Source organism: Cupressus sempervirens, chromosome 7 (assembly GCF_028749045.1).
Source record: "Cupressus sempervirens isolate cs-2001-9-10 chromosome 7, ASM2874904v1, whole genome shotgun sequence".
Taxonomy (NCBI): Eukaryota; Viridiplantae; Streptophyta; class Pinopsida; order Cupressales; family Cupressaceae; genus Cupressus; species Cupressus sempervirens.
Window position 1 is genome coordinate 793,805,007 of NC_143124.1, and position 18,221 is coordinate 793,823,227.

Consider the following 18,221-nt stretch of genomic DNA (forward strand, 5'->3'; position numbering starts at 1 on the left):
GCATGATGACCTTTTTCATTGCAATGGAAATAGGTACTACGAAAACCTCCTCTTCCTAAATCTTGTCCATGTCCTCTACCTCTTCCTCTCTGATCTCCAATTTTTTAATCATGGGAGCGGTTGAAATCCTCGTTCCTCTGGTTCCTGCTAGTACCCACATCTTCATTTTTCTTTTGGGTCTCATTTTGGCCTCCAGATGACCTACCACTAACCCTTCCTCCTTAACCATGCCCTCTTTATCTCCCTTCAAACCTTTTATTTAGCTTCTCTTCAACTTGCAAGGCAAACTAGTATGCCTCTTCAAAATTGGTCATTCGTACCATAATTAATTCTTCCTGGATGCTAGGTCACAACCCACTGATATAATGAGAAAACTTCTCCTTGTTTTCTTTTGCATGCCCTACTCTAATCAAAATTCGATAAAACTCCTCTGTATATTCCTGGACTAATTTTCCTGCTTGCTTTAACCCATGCATCTTCTTAAACAAATCAAGCTCATAGTTAACAAGAATGAACTGCTTCTTTAGTTTGTCCACCATGCGATCCCACCTTGTGATATTCTTCTTTCCTCTTCTATTTCATTCTAATTGAACCTCTTGCCACTAGATTTTGGCATGGCCTTTTAGTTTGGCCTTTGCAAACTTAACCCTATCTAGATCCTTGATATCCTCATACTCAAAGTACTCCTCCAGTTCATTGATCCAGTCAATCAACTCATCCCGTTTCAGATTTCCTAAAAATACACCCACATTAATTGTAGATCTTTTTCAAAACTTAGTAATGGCCCTAAAAAACCTCTCTTCTACCTGATTCGAAACTTCCCCTTCAACTTCCCCTTTCGGTCCAATTTCTTCTTCCTCATTTTCGTCCTCACTTTCGTCGCCTATGGCAACATTTGTTCCTCTACGAAGCTCCTCTTGCAATGCTTGAACCTACCTTTGGAGGGCCCTAACCTCCTTAGGATTAATAGCTCTAGCCCTTCCACCACGCTCTCTTCATGGAGGCATCTTCTTAACTCAAACCCACAACCACACAGTCCTGGTGCAAACTGCCTCACAGTCGGCGCTCTGTCTACACACTCAGGAAAACCTGCTTTGATACCACTTGATGGAGACACAAACCAAGAATAGAATGGACACAATAGGAAAGGGAAAACTTTATTAACTATGAAAATATTCTAATACACTTAGTGCAAAGTGAATAGACTCCAAAATATGCCCTATCGGCTTACAATAGTATAAATCTGGAGATAATTTCTTCTTCCAGTACCTTCTCTCAAACTCCACTCTGAACTGCCTTTTACAATGCTATAAATGTTCTTAAATAGACCCCAAAGGGTTAAGGATTAGGAATACATTCTAGAAAGTGCTAGTCGGTGCAAAATTAGAAGAATCCAGAAACAGTAGCCAAACTTTCGGGAGGCATAACTTTTGAACCGTAGCTTCGATTGATGAATCGTTTACATTTTTGGAAAGCTCTTGAAGTGCTCTATAGCCCTATGGACCAGCTTCACTCGGCTTTCATTTTTCAAGCCTGTACGAAGTCATTTAATGCCTTGAACCTAACTTTGAAGCATTCTTAGGAGGTCTCCAGAAACTAAAAAACTGCGATAACTTTCAAACCGTGCAGCCTTTTGACCTAATTCTTTTTCTAGAATGTTCTAAATTACAATTTGAATCACCCCTCCAATTTAAACCTTCTAATTCACCATAATTATGGCTCAATTACATAGTCCTTTTTTCTAGCATTTACATGTATCCCAAGGTGCTTATAAACTCTAACCCAAAACACTAATAGTGGAATTGTGAGAGTTGGAACCTTTATTTGACCCAAATGGGTATCCAGAAATGAAAACACATGAAACAAAAACTATGTCTAGGTATATTTTTTTGGGTGACACAAGATTGTCCTTATACCTCTAGATGCTCTTGCATTAAGAAAATCCTAGATTTGAAGAAGAAATTGGAGAATGCAAAGAAAGAGGAGTCTACTCAAACACTCTATGATTTGAAAAAGAAATTGGAGAATGCAAAAAAATTGGAGGATGAGAGGAAAAGAGCAACTAATTGGCAAGTGCAATTAGAGAAAATATAGAAAAAGAGTGAACTAGAGATGTCTAAAATGAAGAAAAAGATGGAGAATGTAATTGCATAAAATAGAACGACATCTTCCAAAGACCATCATGTCAAGGATACTATAATGAACATGGTTAAGCTTATCAAACAAGAAAATTGGGACAAAATAATGAAGAATAGTGATAGTTTATTTGAATGGCTAGATTTAAATAGCAATCCCAGACTTGTCTTTGAAAATGTAAAAAAATATGTTGAGGGTAAAAGATGAGTCTTCACCAATTCCTTAAAAAATCTTGCTAAACGAATTATGAATAAAGTATAGAGATCCAGTGATAGGGATTTAGCAAACCATGGAATAAACAACCACTTGGATGCCTCTATAATGACCTTTGATGTCTGTCACAATTGTAAACAAGTAATGGAAATAGATGAAGCTCTCAAATCTGCTTTCAAAGACTTGATGAAGATGAATCACAGCATACTGAACTTGCTAAATTTTTTTATTACCAAATCCAGCTTACTCAGACAGTAAATTCATTGAAAAAAAAGATTACATGAAAAAGTTGCAGAACACCATGAATTCTGATTGAGGCAACTTGCCTGAGGAAACCACTCTAGAAAGAATTGCAAGTTGCATCAAAACACTATCAACAATGAATGCAGTTATAGATAAATTCCTCAATTCATGTAAAACTATCTCTGTGAACTATTCATTGTTGACATGGTTACAACTATTTAGCTACAACCTTAAACAAATAGAGCTTCCAAATGATGCATAATGGAGTGCCCTAAAGAACTCCATTCGAGTCGGGTCATCTTCTCAAACTGTTACTATTGTTGTCAATGGTAGTCATAGCTAATAGCACTAAGAAGTAACAATTTAGTAAGTGATAGTACTATAATTGTTTTATTACTTGCTGCTCTTTAATTTCAAATTTTTCATTTAATTTCAACTTTGTTTAATGTTAATTGTTATAGGAATCAAGAGCCAACATATCAGGATAGTTGGATAGCCAAGCACTGACATACTATTACTAAACAGAGCAAATGGAAAAAATTTCCCTACTTCTGCTTGAAAAAATTGTACAATTGGCAATGTGGCAAATTGACAATGTGATTGTACACAAATTAGGTATTATATAGTAATAATTTGATTATATATACAATTACAAACTGACCTACAACTATTGTTGCTTCCTTGTATCTACAAAAGGGAATTCAGGGTCATTTCAATTTGACATTGAGTCATTTGCAAAGGGTTGTAATTGTTTGTAATTATCAAATGTATTATGTTACAGGCTTATTTATAACTATAAATTATAATACAATTTTTTTTTTTAAATAGAGCTTATTCTGTTAAATGTGTTATGTTACAATTTCTTAAAGAAACTAGAATCAATGAAAATCTAAAAGTAAAAATGTCTAAAAACTAGAATGAATAAAAATCTCAAGTTCAACATGTACTATTGTATTAAAACTAGAATCAATGAAAATCTCAACATGTGTAGACTCTAAAAGTAAAAACTAGTTTCAATGAAAATCTCAACATGTAAGTTTGTAACATCAACATGTTTAAAAAATATAAAAATAAGCATCTATAAAAGGACAGGGAATGAAGGCTATAAATTAACTTCTACAAACATAATTAATTAGTGGATAGAGTTTTAGATCAAAACTACTAGCCTACTACTTGACTCATGTAGAAGTTAGAACTTGAAGTTGAGAAGCTGCTATAGTTGTCACTCCGCCTAGACCGGCTCAGCATCACTATCATCAGAATCCTCCTCATTTATTGCATATAACATTTCATTGTTCATTGTGTTTTCTTCAGATTCATTGTCAATTTCAATATGCATGCCAAAGTCAACATCATCTTCATTGCTTCCAATACCAGGACATGAACCACTACCATTGCCACTGCCACTGTCGCTTGGGTTTGAAATGTTGGCCATCCTTCTTCTTTGACATTGGTTTCCCCAAATTTCAAGAGCCTTGTCATAAGGGAAACTATCTACCTCATACCTAGAATTATAGAGCCTCAAACAATTATCCAATTTTTTGTCTAATTTATTTCTAACCTTTGACTTCAGGAAGCCCAAAGTACTAAAAACTCTCTCATCCTCCACTGAACCCAATATCATTGTCAAACATAAATCACTAAGCTTGAAATATTTTAGTATTGACTCTCTCAACTGATTGCTCTCACCAAGGTTTTTCCAAAGCTTTGTTACCGCTCCCTCTTTATTTGGATTCTCCATAAGATCATATTGTTCCCTCATTATGTTTGCAAAAGAATATGATTAATCTCTCAGTTGAGATTCATCTAAAATTCCATTTATAGTTACTTCATTGATTACTTTAGGTTTGCAAAAATGCTAAATCAAAGTCTTCATCCTTCTTAAAAAATTAGTCGGATAGTTTAGAGACCAATATTGAGGAAAAAAAATTGACATTGCTTCAAACAATTCCTTTAGAGGGAATCTGAAACTAATTTTTGAGGAAAGATTATAGAAAACTCGCTTGACAAAGTCAAGCACAGAGTCTTTGATCTTCTTGAAGTATTCACTTGTAACACATGAAAGTACATTCTTTGGTCCTAATTCTACTTCACTTCCTACTTCATTGGGGTTGGAGTCGGGGTTGACACAAGCATAGTACTGCATTGGTATGTCAACTCTACGTTCCCTGGCACATACCTCATCATTTGCACCAATATGTAAAAAGTTCTCAGGATTGTTCAAATATGTGATTTCTATCCACTTTGCAAACTTTGATTCATCTAATGGTAGTAATTGATATAGAGTATCTAGGCTATTAGATGTTATTTTGCGTAGCTTATTATATTTTGTAATGTACATAGCTCTTTGTTGAACCTTTTTATAATATTTCTCATGTTCTAAAGCATGGGGAGAATAGTTGCTAAAGTTAAGAGTATTTTAACATTAGTTAGACTTGAATATAGCTAAGGGAATCTATCTTGCATAGAGTGGATTAGTCCAAGCAATGATGGATATTCAGAGATTACTTGATGTGTTGGTCCATCCAAAGAGATCCATCTGGTATTATTGTCTTTAAAAAGCTTCCTCACATCAGTAAGTCCTTGAGCAAAGTGTTGAAGTTTTCAGACTTGTTTTGGACTTCAAAAAAAGTATCTTTGATTAGAGATTCCACTTTACTTACACAACCAAAGTCGTTGACAATTCCAAAAGCTAGATTCATTTGATGGGCCATGCAATGAATGGGAATAGCGTAGGGTGCCAAATCATTCTTGATCTTTTTACAAAGATTGCCTTTATGACCTTGCATAACCAAAGCTCCATCCAATCGAATACACACCAACTTTTTAACAATCTCCATGTCTTCGAATCCTCCACATTCAATTAGAGTACTCTTTAATAAACCATATAAATTTTCAATTGTCGCACTATAATTCAATTTAGCAAATGATAGTAGAAAGGGTTGACAACAAAGATCGTTTACAGTATAAATATGCACGCACACCCAAGAAGTATTATCAACTGCTTTAATTTCATCTAGAGACAATGCAATGAAATTTAAGTGTTTTATTTTTTTCCTTCATATCTTCTTTTTCAACTTGTGCAAGACATCTAACCCATTCCCACCCATTGTTTACTGACCAGTGACTGTTTGGATAGTTTAAAACTTTGAAAAAGTGCAATAAGGTTGTAATTGAAGGGTAGTCCATCATAGGATGTCCTCTACTCAAAATATAAAAGACCGCACTTAATTGAAATACCTTTCCCATATTTTGCACTTCGATTGCTTTCCCAATGAAATCTTCAATGGAACCTGTCACTACAGAAGACTTTTCTTGTAATTGCTGGTGTAACTTGTATATTTTGGCATTCCTAATATGCAAACAGTTGTCCTTTTTTTTCCAAGTTAGCACAAATTTTTCAACTCCATCTATAGTTTCCTTTTTGTAAACTTTATCGACATGCTTTTCTATGGTATCAAGTTTAAGTTGCAAATCTTACATCTACATTCTACAGGAGGCTCATCATCAATTGGATTGGCCACTGGTTCAATGAACCAATACTTTTCCACCCATTCTAATTGAAAATTATTTTTGGATAGATTCTAGTGAGATCAATCTTCTTTGATTCCAATTTTCTTTTCCCCTTTTGTACATGAACATGATTTATGGAATCACTTTTGGTTTTCTCACCCGACTGGTCTGGAACTAACTCCAACTCTATAATATCAGTTTGTGACTCCCTACTCAAGGGAAATTCCTCCAAATCATGTTCAAGTTTGTCCTCAACTAAGATATCAGGTTCACAAACTTGAACTTCTTCAATACAGTCTGGGTCTCTAACTTGTGATGAATCTCCTTTTTCAATAAGCACTGGAGATCTAACTTGTGAATCTTGTAGGTTGCCAACATTTCCACCACCAAAATATGTAGATATGATTTTGTGTTTTGGTAATGGTGGTCTCTCTTGACTTTCAGGGATCCTACTGGAACCCCTGTTACCCCTCTTGTTTGACATTGCAAATGATAAAGGCTGCAAAATATAAATCAACTTAGTTGTTGAACAAAAGACTCAAATAGTGACTAGTCAAAGACTGTGAACAATGAAAATAGACTACTTAGACTACATATAATAATAATAATATGATTCATTCTCAAAAAAAGGGTACTACTACTATGGTACTACCCAATATAATTCCCAAACCTATAGACTATCTTAGCATGTGAGATGTCCAGTCACTAGTGGACACTAGATAGTAAAACTAAAAAAATAACCAATACAATTGTACCAGTACCACTATCGACATAAAAAAATAAATTAAAAATCACTTTCCTTTTATGAAAACCATGATCCATGAGTCAATGGGCAATGCACTCAACACTCTGAAACTTCGGCAGCAATAAGAAATGCCAGTCTCTAGACCAGAAAAGAGAAATTTGTGTAGAATAATAATATCTTATAGTCCAATCTAGGTTGGCGAATTACATGGAATTAACAAGCAGGAATGTCAAATGTAGGAGAGACGCACCTTCCTATGCAAGCCCACAATAGGAAACAGTTGGCTAAACAGGGCTGGTGGTCGACACACATCAGGAAAATGGTAGGTGACAGCCAACCCAAGGGAAAAATATTTGGTTGTAGTAATGGTGAAAGAACATGGGCCAATAAGAAATAACATGCAAAGGATGGCAAAATGTTTAAAATAAATGTATCCAAAATGTATATTACATTGACAATTGGACTGATATTTTTCACCAATCATATGATAACTAATGGGTGACTACCACGGGTGTTGGACCTAAATCTAATAAATATTTGGTGACATGGTTGACCTACGTTACATGTGCTATTCGCCAAATGACAACCAACCCATGAGACGAGATCGCTAAATGGTGAAGATTTGTTGCTAAAGTGATCTTTGGACTTCCTATAACTTGTCAATAACCTCCATGAGATTTTTCTGCAAACTCTTTATCTATTTGTTCTTGTTTATTATCTTATCGAGGGATGATATCAATTATGATTGATCATCATCATCTAAACCAGTAAGTGTAGTGAGGGTGAGAGTTGTGCTAGGTGCACCTGGCTTCTTGTCCTTCTATACTTTCTTCTTCCTTATCCTCTTTCTTCTTCTCATCTTCCTTTCTTTTGATTTCTTCATGCTTTTTCCCCTTTTCATTTTCTTCTTCCTTCTTTTTTTCTTCTGCTTCTTTCTTCATCTTCTCATCTTCTTCCTCTTTTCTCTTCTTTTCTTCTTTTTCCTTCTTCCTCTTCACATCTTCTTCTTCCTTCTTTTTCTTCTCTTCTTCGAGTCTTTCCTCTTCTTGTCTTCCTCTTCCTTCTTTCTCTTCTCTTCTTCTTCTTCTTTTCTCGTCTTCCCCTTCCTTCCTTCTCTATTCTTCTTGTTCTTTCTTCTTCTTTTCCTCTTCTTGCTTATTTTTCTCTTCTTTCTATTTCTTCTTTTTCTCCTCTTCTTCTTTCTATTTCTTTTCATCTTCTGTTATTTTCTTCTTTTGCTCTTTGCTTCTTCCCTCTTTTCATTTTCTTTTCTCTTCTTCTCTTTAGCCTCATTCTTTCTTTTCTCTTCCTTCTCATCTAAACTGGAGCAGTTAATGATATTTCCAACAATATTTGGACCAAGATCCTTCAAATGATCTTCGGCGATGTTAACTATCTCACTTTCATTTCCAATTTTCATAGTATCTTTTCCAATGGAGATCTGTGAAGATAGATATTCCATCTAACTATTCTTAGCTTCCACTATTGTTGTTGCTGGAGTACTCTATTCAATAGATATAGGGATTGCTCCCCCTAAATTTCGCACTCACTTCCTTGGGTAAATAAGTCATATACTTTATAATACCTTCTTCTATTTCTTTGTTTACCTCTTCATAATTTTCTCCAATCAAAACAATGTGTCTTCTTTTATTTCTTAGCAAGGGCTCAATCCCCTTTAATATATCTTGCAAGTCTTCATCATTGTTAACTTCACAAATCTTTTTTATCATGTTTTCTCTAATTTTCTCATCTTCACCAATGACTCTTATTCTCTTTCTTATTAACCTATTGCATAGGTCCTCTAGTATGTGTCTTTGTACATCTTCAAATCTCTTATTCTTCAATATCATATTCCTTACTACTACATTTTCTATTATATTCTATCCATATTTATATACATGCTATAAAACTTATTTAACTAAATGAAATTACCGCCATCTATGATCTACATATTCAAATTTTCTACCTTTGGCTTCCAAGGCTTCTTTTTAGTGGTTGTCCTTGCTTTTCCAACTACATGTTATGTAGGTCTTTCCCATTTATCTTCAAACTCATCAGATTCAACCATTTGCAATGTCTTTCTTCTCTTTCTAGGACCAATTCATAGTTTCTTGGTCCTTTTCTTGCTTGGTGACTCAACCTCTTGTTTCACCTTGGCGAGTCTCTCAGATTTTCTCTTGGCTGGAGGAGTAGATGATTTTCCTTCTACAATCAGTACCTCCTCTTCATTAGACTTCTTCAATAGCTATACAATAGTGGGTTGTATTTGAGCTACTGTGGCATAGGGAATAGTAGGTATCTATGAAGTAGATCTTGCTACTATTAATCCCTCTGAAAGTGTTGCTATGGCAATAGAAGTAGCTACCAATACCTCAGTTTGACCACTAGCCTTCACCTCCAAGGCTATACCCTTTATCTCATTGAATTCTTCTCTATTCATTCCTGATTCTTTTAGAATTGATTATTTTTTCTTTTCAACATTTTTCTTGATTTGTTTACTACAGAGCTTGCTCTCTACTTCTTTGATTTTCTCTATACAAGTTCCCCATCTAGGAGAATCCTTGTCTTCTTCAGATTTGAGTATGATCTTTGCATACCATTCAATTATTTCTTCACTTAATTCTTAGCCCATTGGGTTTATGAACTTAACTCTTGGCACAACTACCTCCATGTATGTTACATCTATTTCAACCATGAAACATATGTCTTCTTTGTACTTCTTCATCAGTGAGGGTGGTATCATAGACCTCTACTTCATTGTAGTTTAAAAGTCTTTCATCATTCTGTTGATATCTTCAACAATCTTCTCCTCACTCTGTTTTTTGTAATGATGTATCACCAAACTCATGATGCACTGATTCTTTTTGTCCCATTCCCTATAAGGCATACCAAGGAATTTCCTCATTACTAGGAAGAATAGGTGTATCAGTAATGACTCAAACCTGAACACCGCATTTATAGTTTTCTTGAGTTTCTATATGTTTTCCAACAACTGGTGCCTTAGAATATCAAACATGTTTACCTTTTGTTTCTCAATTGTCATCATGTATGTTGCATGTAGGAAACCAACAAGTACTAAGTTCAATCTTGAACTATGATTCATCTTGTAGCTAATGATTTTGTTGATCACTCTCACATCCGTCTACTTTATTAGGTCAATCCTAATGTTCCTGCCATCTGATTTGGTCTTTAGATTGGTCTCTACCATCTTCATATTATTTTCATTGATTAGGTTTCTACCCTCATTGCACAAACTAGTTAACATGTGTATCATATCATTATCAATCATGATAGGTACCTCTCCAACCCAAAACATTCCTTCATGAATGTGACTCAGAATAATTCTTCTCCATTCATGGTTATCAAAGTCTGTAAAGAACATATGGTTTATAATGTTTAGTTCCTTTAGGTGTGTGAACTCTTGTTTCAATGACAAGTCACCCTGATACACTAGGTCTGGTTCATTATGAATTTCATTGTCTCCAATGCTCTCAAATTTACAATGAATATATGACTTGATATCCTCTACATGAAGCATATTCTTCGAAACTTGTGAAAATGCTCCTAAGTGGTCATCAACTTGAGAAATGAACATGTGTTTCTTAAACACATACCTCGGCCTGTCACTAACATCATTGAAAATAGGGTTCATCATTTTAGCTAATTCAAATACTTCAAAAACTTTTCAAAATACCTGAATTTTGTGAAACTCAAGCTCTTTCAACTTCGCACAATGAACATTTCAATTTTGCCTTTACTCATTGTCAAATTGCTCTAAATTTCTCCTTAACTCTTTACATGATTGAATGATACTCACAATCTTTTTTGCATCATTTAAATCTTTCAAATCACACTTCGCATTAATTGCACATCTACCAAGATTCATGAAACTGTTACTCTTTTAACCAATAAACTTGTTTGGCTTCATTCTCCTTGATTTGATCACCAAATGACTTACACTCTTAACCAATGATTACATATTGTCTTTTCTACCTCATGTCAACTTCTCAGCTCTCAACTTGACTTCTAACTTTTGTTCCATCTTTTTGATGCTCTTTTTTTTATAAAAGGTGTTTAATTCAAATAAGTTGAATTACACACTATGGCTGATTTTATTTTTTCTTTTGGTGCATCAAAAAATTGTTCTTCTAAGACAATATGTGAACTTTATAGATCATTTTCTCTCATAAATACTTCCTTAAATTCTTCAACATGCTCTATGAGTGCTTCCCTCTAACTGTTAGTGCTACCATTATCATTTCTTCTGTCATTTATGTTATTTTTCCTTATATAGTTAGGATTCCTATTGAAATTTCTTCTATCCATTCTACAAAATCTCACTATGTATCCAAAGTTATTGCATGACTGACATATATGTGCATTCCTTCTTTGATTGGTTCCATTCTAATTATTTGGTGCTCTACAATTCCTTGCAATGTGACCAAGCTTGTTACATTTGTAACATACAATTTGGTTCCTTACTCCATTAGGTCTTTCTCCGTCATTAGATCTGCTTTATGATCTCCTTCTTTCATTACCTACAGGTTTAGTATCCCTAAACATTTTACCATTTCCATTATTACTATCAAACTTACAATCTACTACTTTATGTCCAAAACCATGACAATTATAACAATAGAAATTAGTGATAGGTTTGAAGGACTTCCCTGTGAAATTTATCCTCATATGACCAACTTAATTGCATATAAAACATCTATCTTTGAATTCATATATAGTCTCCTTAAGTGATTCAACTTGCTCTATTTGCTTTGGTTTATCACATTTATTTGGTTGATTAACTTGCTCAACTTCTTTAGATACTTATGTAGATATGCTTGGTTCAATCCTATTTTGATAAGTTTCTTTAGGTTTTCAATAATTAATCCGGTTCCTTCCTAACTTCATTTTTCTTGGCTGATTTCTCTCCAATAAGATATCCAAGACCTATCTTGTCATAAGAAGATCTATGGAAAAATAGTTGTTCATCAATTTTTTCACTACTAGAATAAAGCTTTTATAAATGTTGCTTAGCTTGACTTAACTCTCCTTTCAAAATGGTATTGTATTTTTCTAATTCTTCATGCTTTATCCTAGAAAAATCTAATTCATATGTTACTTGTGTCAAATGGGATCGTAGATCTGCGTGCTCCAATTTCAAATCTCATTCAATCTTACTATCATTTTTCTTCAGACTCAACTTAAGTTCAACAATTTTCAACTTGTGTTTCAAGATCTAATTTTCTTTCTTAAGGGTTACTACTTCATCACTATCATGAGTCTACTCCTTTGTTTCTTTTCTAGATTTTGGATAATCAATCTTATCTTTCAGTTTACCAATGTAATATTTTGCATCTTGATACCTTTCTTTTAGGTTGTCTCTTTCTTCTATAAGAAGATCAATTTGCTCCAGGGCTTCTTCAAGATTCCTTTTTAACTATTACATATCCATAGGGTCCTTACACAAGTTGTTAAATCTCTTCAGAGTAATTGTGCTATGATACCAAATTTTAGAAATAGATAATACTAAGAGGGGGGGTGAATCAATATTTTACGAAATTTTTCCCACAACTGGATATTATTAATTACTTTGCAACATGCATATGAAAGTAAACCAATAATGTTGAATAGTAAATAAAACCATAGACAAAGAGAACCCATAACACCATAATTTATTAACTAGGGAAAACCCCGGTAGGGATGGTGCCCACAAAATGATCCACTAAACAAAAGAATCATGTTAAGGATATTGACCCTATTAGGAGTGTATGAATTACATATAGTGTCTCGATCCTTGTTAGAGGACTAGGCCCTATTAAAAGCCTCAACCCTATTAGAAGTTGCTTCAACTCTATTAGGAGTTGGTACTACAATTACAATTATATGCAAGAAGAGCCAACTGCACTAACATGCAATTATACGATATAGTGCCTTTATACAAAAGAGATAGATAAAAAATGTCTTTATTGATGACTTTTGTACTTCTTGTAGCTTGATCTAACATTATAATTCACATCATAGATCTCTCATACAAGTTTTCATGTCATTTACATAGTTTGCATACTCATCATATAATTTAATTTCACATATATCACATATATCACACTTTCACATTACTTTGCATAAAACAACTCTTTACTTATACTCTTTTCCTTCACAAAACTCTTGTGTGGTCACCTTGATGCAATTACATGTTGTGTCAACCAAGGTTAAACATATAGGATGTTGTCCCTACAAAAATAAGAAATTATTTTATAATAAAAAATTTCCTTAACACTTTATACCCCTGTTTCTACTGATACTTTGATGTACCTTTCCTTAACTTCACACATTCCAAATATCTCTATAGCCTTTGCTATACCAAAAAAATCTTTATGCTGCTAGTGAAATTGTCTAATACTTAGACAATTTTCTATCTCTGACTATAGAATCTTCAACAATATATTATACCATATCATCCTGAGATACATGTTACCATAAATGAAAACCCTAACTCAAATTACCTAGCCATATTTCCAACATAAAAATGCCTTAAATTATTTCCCTAAATCATAATTTGGGGAAAGGGAAAACAAAAAACATCTCTAGATCACAATATTTGGCATCAATGATAACAAATAACAATAACTAAACTTATATTTCCAACAGTATCACCCTTTGTCATTGATGTCAAACAACCAAAAAAAATGTTTCGTAAAGATATTATGCATAGTCAAATCCACATTGAAATAACCAAAATATTCATCATAAATTTATAACCCACATTGTCAAACAAATATTTTCCTTATCTTTCTCCCCCTTTTCCATCAAGGAAAAAGTCCAAAAACATGCTTACTATTATGTCACTTTGATAGTTGTATAAGGTGAAATGTGAAGCAACAAAAAATATCTCAATTACTTTATATTTCATGTATGGATTTTTGACCTTATACATCAAAGGGGAATTTAAGGGGAAAGTTTCTTTCGATTCCAACTCTAATTTAATTAGATCCAAGTAGATTAATAATATTCAAATGATGAAAGAGCACTAATGCAAACAAATATCTAATGGTTATAAAATTAGAGAAAGAACACAAAATCCTTAAAACCTTAATTGTAGAAAATGCAAGTAAGAAAATAGAAAGGAGATATGATTTGCAATTAAAGACCATAGATCTCGAGAGTAAATTTATTGAAAATTAATAATGAAAATAAAATAGTAACCTTGAAAGGTGAATGGATAATTGGGTCAGAAATTCTAGCTTCTGTATTATTCTCGACAACAAATAGACCTAGTTTTAGACCTAAAACTCTGAGCTCTACAAAACCCAAAAATCATTTAGCTCCAAGATAGAGATGAATTTTTGGGACAAGGAAAAAATGCATCCTAGTCTAGAATAGAGATCACTTTTTTCTGATGGAGAAGAAATGTATTCTAGTCCTTTTGTATCCAACAACAAAAATGATTTTGAATCTCTAATATTCGGCAAAATGGGTATCTAGATTTGTACTCTATACTACTCTTTGAAACTTTTAACCTACAAGAAAAATAGGGTTTTTGTGTTGATGGGAGGTTCACCTTGGTCACACCCTATTTAAGGAATTAACTTTGAAGTTAAAATTGAAAGAGTATTTGCAAAAGTTGAAAATGCAAAGTAAATGAACAAATTCAACTTACAAGAGTAGGATTTCTTTAAAAAATGTAATGAACTCACTTTACCAAGTTGATTAGGTCAAGAGGATGTATATATTCTCTTAAATCAAATCGAATGTATAAGAAGGATGAATGTTGAAACCCTCTCTTCATGACAAGCTCGACTATCACAAATGGAGGAAGATAGATCTTGAAAGGTTGTGGCATGAGCACAAAATATTCATGATGATACCCCCAAATTAACTCCTTTTAAGCTCCTATAAGACACCTTAAATCAAAGGGATATCTTCTTAAATGGGTTGCAAAAGGATCTCTTTGAATGCTCTTGAAGATTGTTTGAATGCTTCATTGCTTGATTATTTGAAGGCTTGAATACTTGGGAACAAGTATGCTATCAATCATGGATTTTGATTCATTATGTGAATTAAATATGGAATGCCAAATGAAGAGGTAAGTACTCATTTTATACAAAATCTTGATTGTACAAGCGAGAGGGTCGACCAAGAAACTATCTTAATTTTCCAAGATATTAGCTTGGGATCTAAGAGGTCTTCTCCTCAAGGATAGATCCTAAGTTAGCTCTATTCATTGAGATAGGGTCAAACTCATTCCTCTCCTATGACATGGCCAACCTCATCCCTATCCTAGAAGGATAAGACTTTGGGAAATCTTTTGGGGTCCCAAGTAAAGTGAATAGAACAACCAGAAAGTGCAAAATTAGGGCTCAAAAAGGTACAAAGGAAGATACACATTTGTTAACCTAATTGAGGCATTTAGGTATGGTCTAAGACATATTTAAAAGGGGGCATAAACAATTTCCTAACATCAAGTGTATCCATTTTAATATGATGCATTTAGCCCTGACTTAGTGAGAGTATGAGCTCAACCCAAACTCTTGGTAAAGTAGAGCATTAGGCATGATAAAATCTTATCACAATCAAGGAGAAAAAGAATCCATCTAGCCCCCAAGGGATTAAGTCTTTGGTAAATCTAAGATCACAATAAGAGAGAAATCACTGATGGAAGGAAGAAAACCAAAAGTGTGATTAGCTCACGTAATGAGAAGTGTACATCCCATCGTGAACCACACAAAAATGAAACTAAAAATGCATTACCATGTATGAGACTTAGCATATTTGAATTTTGAATGCATTACTAGTTTATGGGACTTGACATATTGAACTTTGAATGCATTACCCATATATGCCATTTATCATATTGAATTTTGAACATGTTACTTGTGTATGGGACTTAGCATATTGAATTTGAATGCATTACCCATGCATGAGATTTACCGTATTGATTTTTTTGAATGCATTAACCATGTACAAGGTTTACAATATTCTAACTACAGAAGTAAAAAAGGGAGACCTAATATTAAGGATACTCACATCCTCAAGGGATCAAAGGTGTGCATGAAGAATCTAATCTTTAGGATTGTGCATAATTCATAAAGGGATTCATAGGCATATGTCTAGGTTGTCAAGTAAGTGTTTGTATGCAAAGAAAAGTGAACAGAGTGTATGCCCCCAGGTTAAATTGGTTACTAATACTTTAACAAGAGCAATGTCTTTAATGAAGTTTATGTACATTCACTTAGATATGTTTCCAATGTTAAATACCCCCAAGAGAAGACAAACCAATGGAAGTAATCATATAACATATAGAGATCACAAAAGGGATCTCTTAACTTCCAAATTAGGATGATCATAAGATAACATGTGAATGTTATTGTAAATGAAATGTCACCATTCCCCAAATGAAGTATAAGTGCAACACATAAGAGTTGTGAAGAAGAGTCTTTTTGGACAACCACCATAGAGACCAAAAAGAATTGGTGCTATGCAAAGCAAGCAGACAAACACAATGACACATTTATGAACACCAACACATGTACAATACAAGACATAACAAGATATATAAGTGAGATACAAATAGTGTTAGAGTAATGAGATATTGCCTTATTAATTAAATCATTTTGATTTAATTATTAAGTCACTTATTACCTCTAGTTTAGTTAAGCTAAACTTTAGGCATATAATAATTAATTATTTTATTAATTATTATCATGCAACTTAGGTTTTACCTATTAGGGTTTTGATCTCCTTTTATAAGGATTGATCTCTTTGTAATTCATTCAGTTTTGATATTAGCAATCTCTTTTTTTTTGCTCATCAAGAACATCTCATCTATGGATCTGGCAATTCCAGCCTCCATAGCTTTTTGCTTCTCTCTTTCTGTGACAAGTGTTTGCATGCAGGTGATTCTTGGGAGTTGTGGAGTTAATATTTCATCAACTTCAACATGGTATCAAAGCTCTAGATCTTCATGCCCCTATTCTATTTATGAGAGGTTTGGCTTGGCTTTTAGATTTGTGCTTTTTTCAGAGGGATTCATTTTCCAGAGTTATTTTGTATTGAATCTGGGGGTCGCTAATTTTTGGTGCACTTTGCGCCCAAATGGACATCACCATTGAGCTCAAAGTGGCCAAAAACCCCTATTTTCATATAAAATTTCTCGAATTTGGACACAATTGGAATCTAAGGCAAAACAAATTGCTCCCAGATTGGGCACATTTCCCAAAGCTATGATTTTCTTCTTCTTCTTCTTGCATGTTTCGCAAGGTGCATGATTTTTAGATTTTTTGGCACACAAATCAAGATTTTTATTTTGAAAATCAAGATTTTGGCACGTTTCTCAATGTGGTAATTTTCAGAATTTTGTTGCACAAATTGAGATTTTTGAACATTGATATTTTGATACATTTCCCAAGGCATTGTTTTTTATTTTTTGTCACAAAAATTGAGATTTTTTTGGTTCACAAATCGAGATTTTTTGGACACACAAATCGAGATAATTTTGGTAAGGAATTGGCATGCTTCCTAATGCAATTTTGGTGTTAGTGGGCATGCTTTTTGAGGCATTTTGGCATGGACCTTGAGGTGGTATTTTTTTGTTTTTCAACATTTTTTTGCCTACATATTTTTTTTGGCCATAACTTGCTCATATGGACTCTGTTTTTCAATATGAAAGAAGCACCAAAAAGTTGATTCTGAGCCTGTCGTGATGGTGCAATTTATTTGGACTTTAGATGATTTTTGGTTACTAGATTATGTAGTCAAAGTTAGATGTTATATTTTTCACTTCGAGAGACATATCTTGAGACATTCTATTTTCCAGATTTTTCTCCAAGCACATCCCATTCAATTTTCTACTTTTTTGCATTATGATGGATATCTTGGTTATTTCAAGTCTGGAGATCAATTTTTTTTGTTTTAGATGATTTTTCATGGGTTGTACTATCTATTGTATCGGCCTTATGTCTCTTTTGATCTATGTTGACATCCTTTTGTAGTATTTTTGCAAACACACTGAGATAAAGTGTCACTCTATTGCATTTTGGGATCTTGCACATCATTATATTTTGTTGTACTTGCACTGCATTATAAAGTGCCTTGGGAGGTTTCATGTTAGCCATATTTTCCATCTTCCTTTGTCAAGTGAGTGTTCCTTCCAAAACATTAGCCTTATGATGTACCAATGACATGTTCCATTATAGGTGTTTGTACTTCTTTTGCACTCTCGATGTTCCTGGTTCTTCTTTCTGTACGAGATATTACATTGAGTTTCAATATTTATATCTTACCTCTCAGCATTATAGAGGGGTTATGTTGATTCTATTTCTTTCTTGGTTCGATGGAGTGAGCTATGTATTCAGTATTTGATTCTATGTACTAGGCG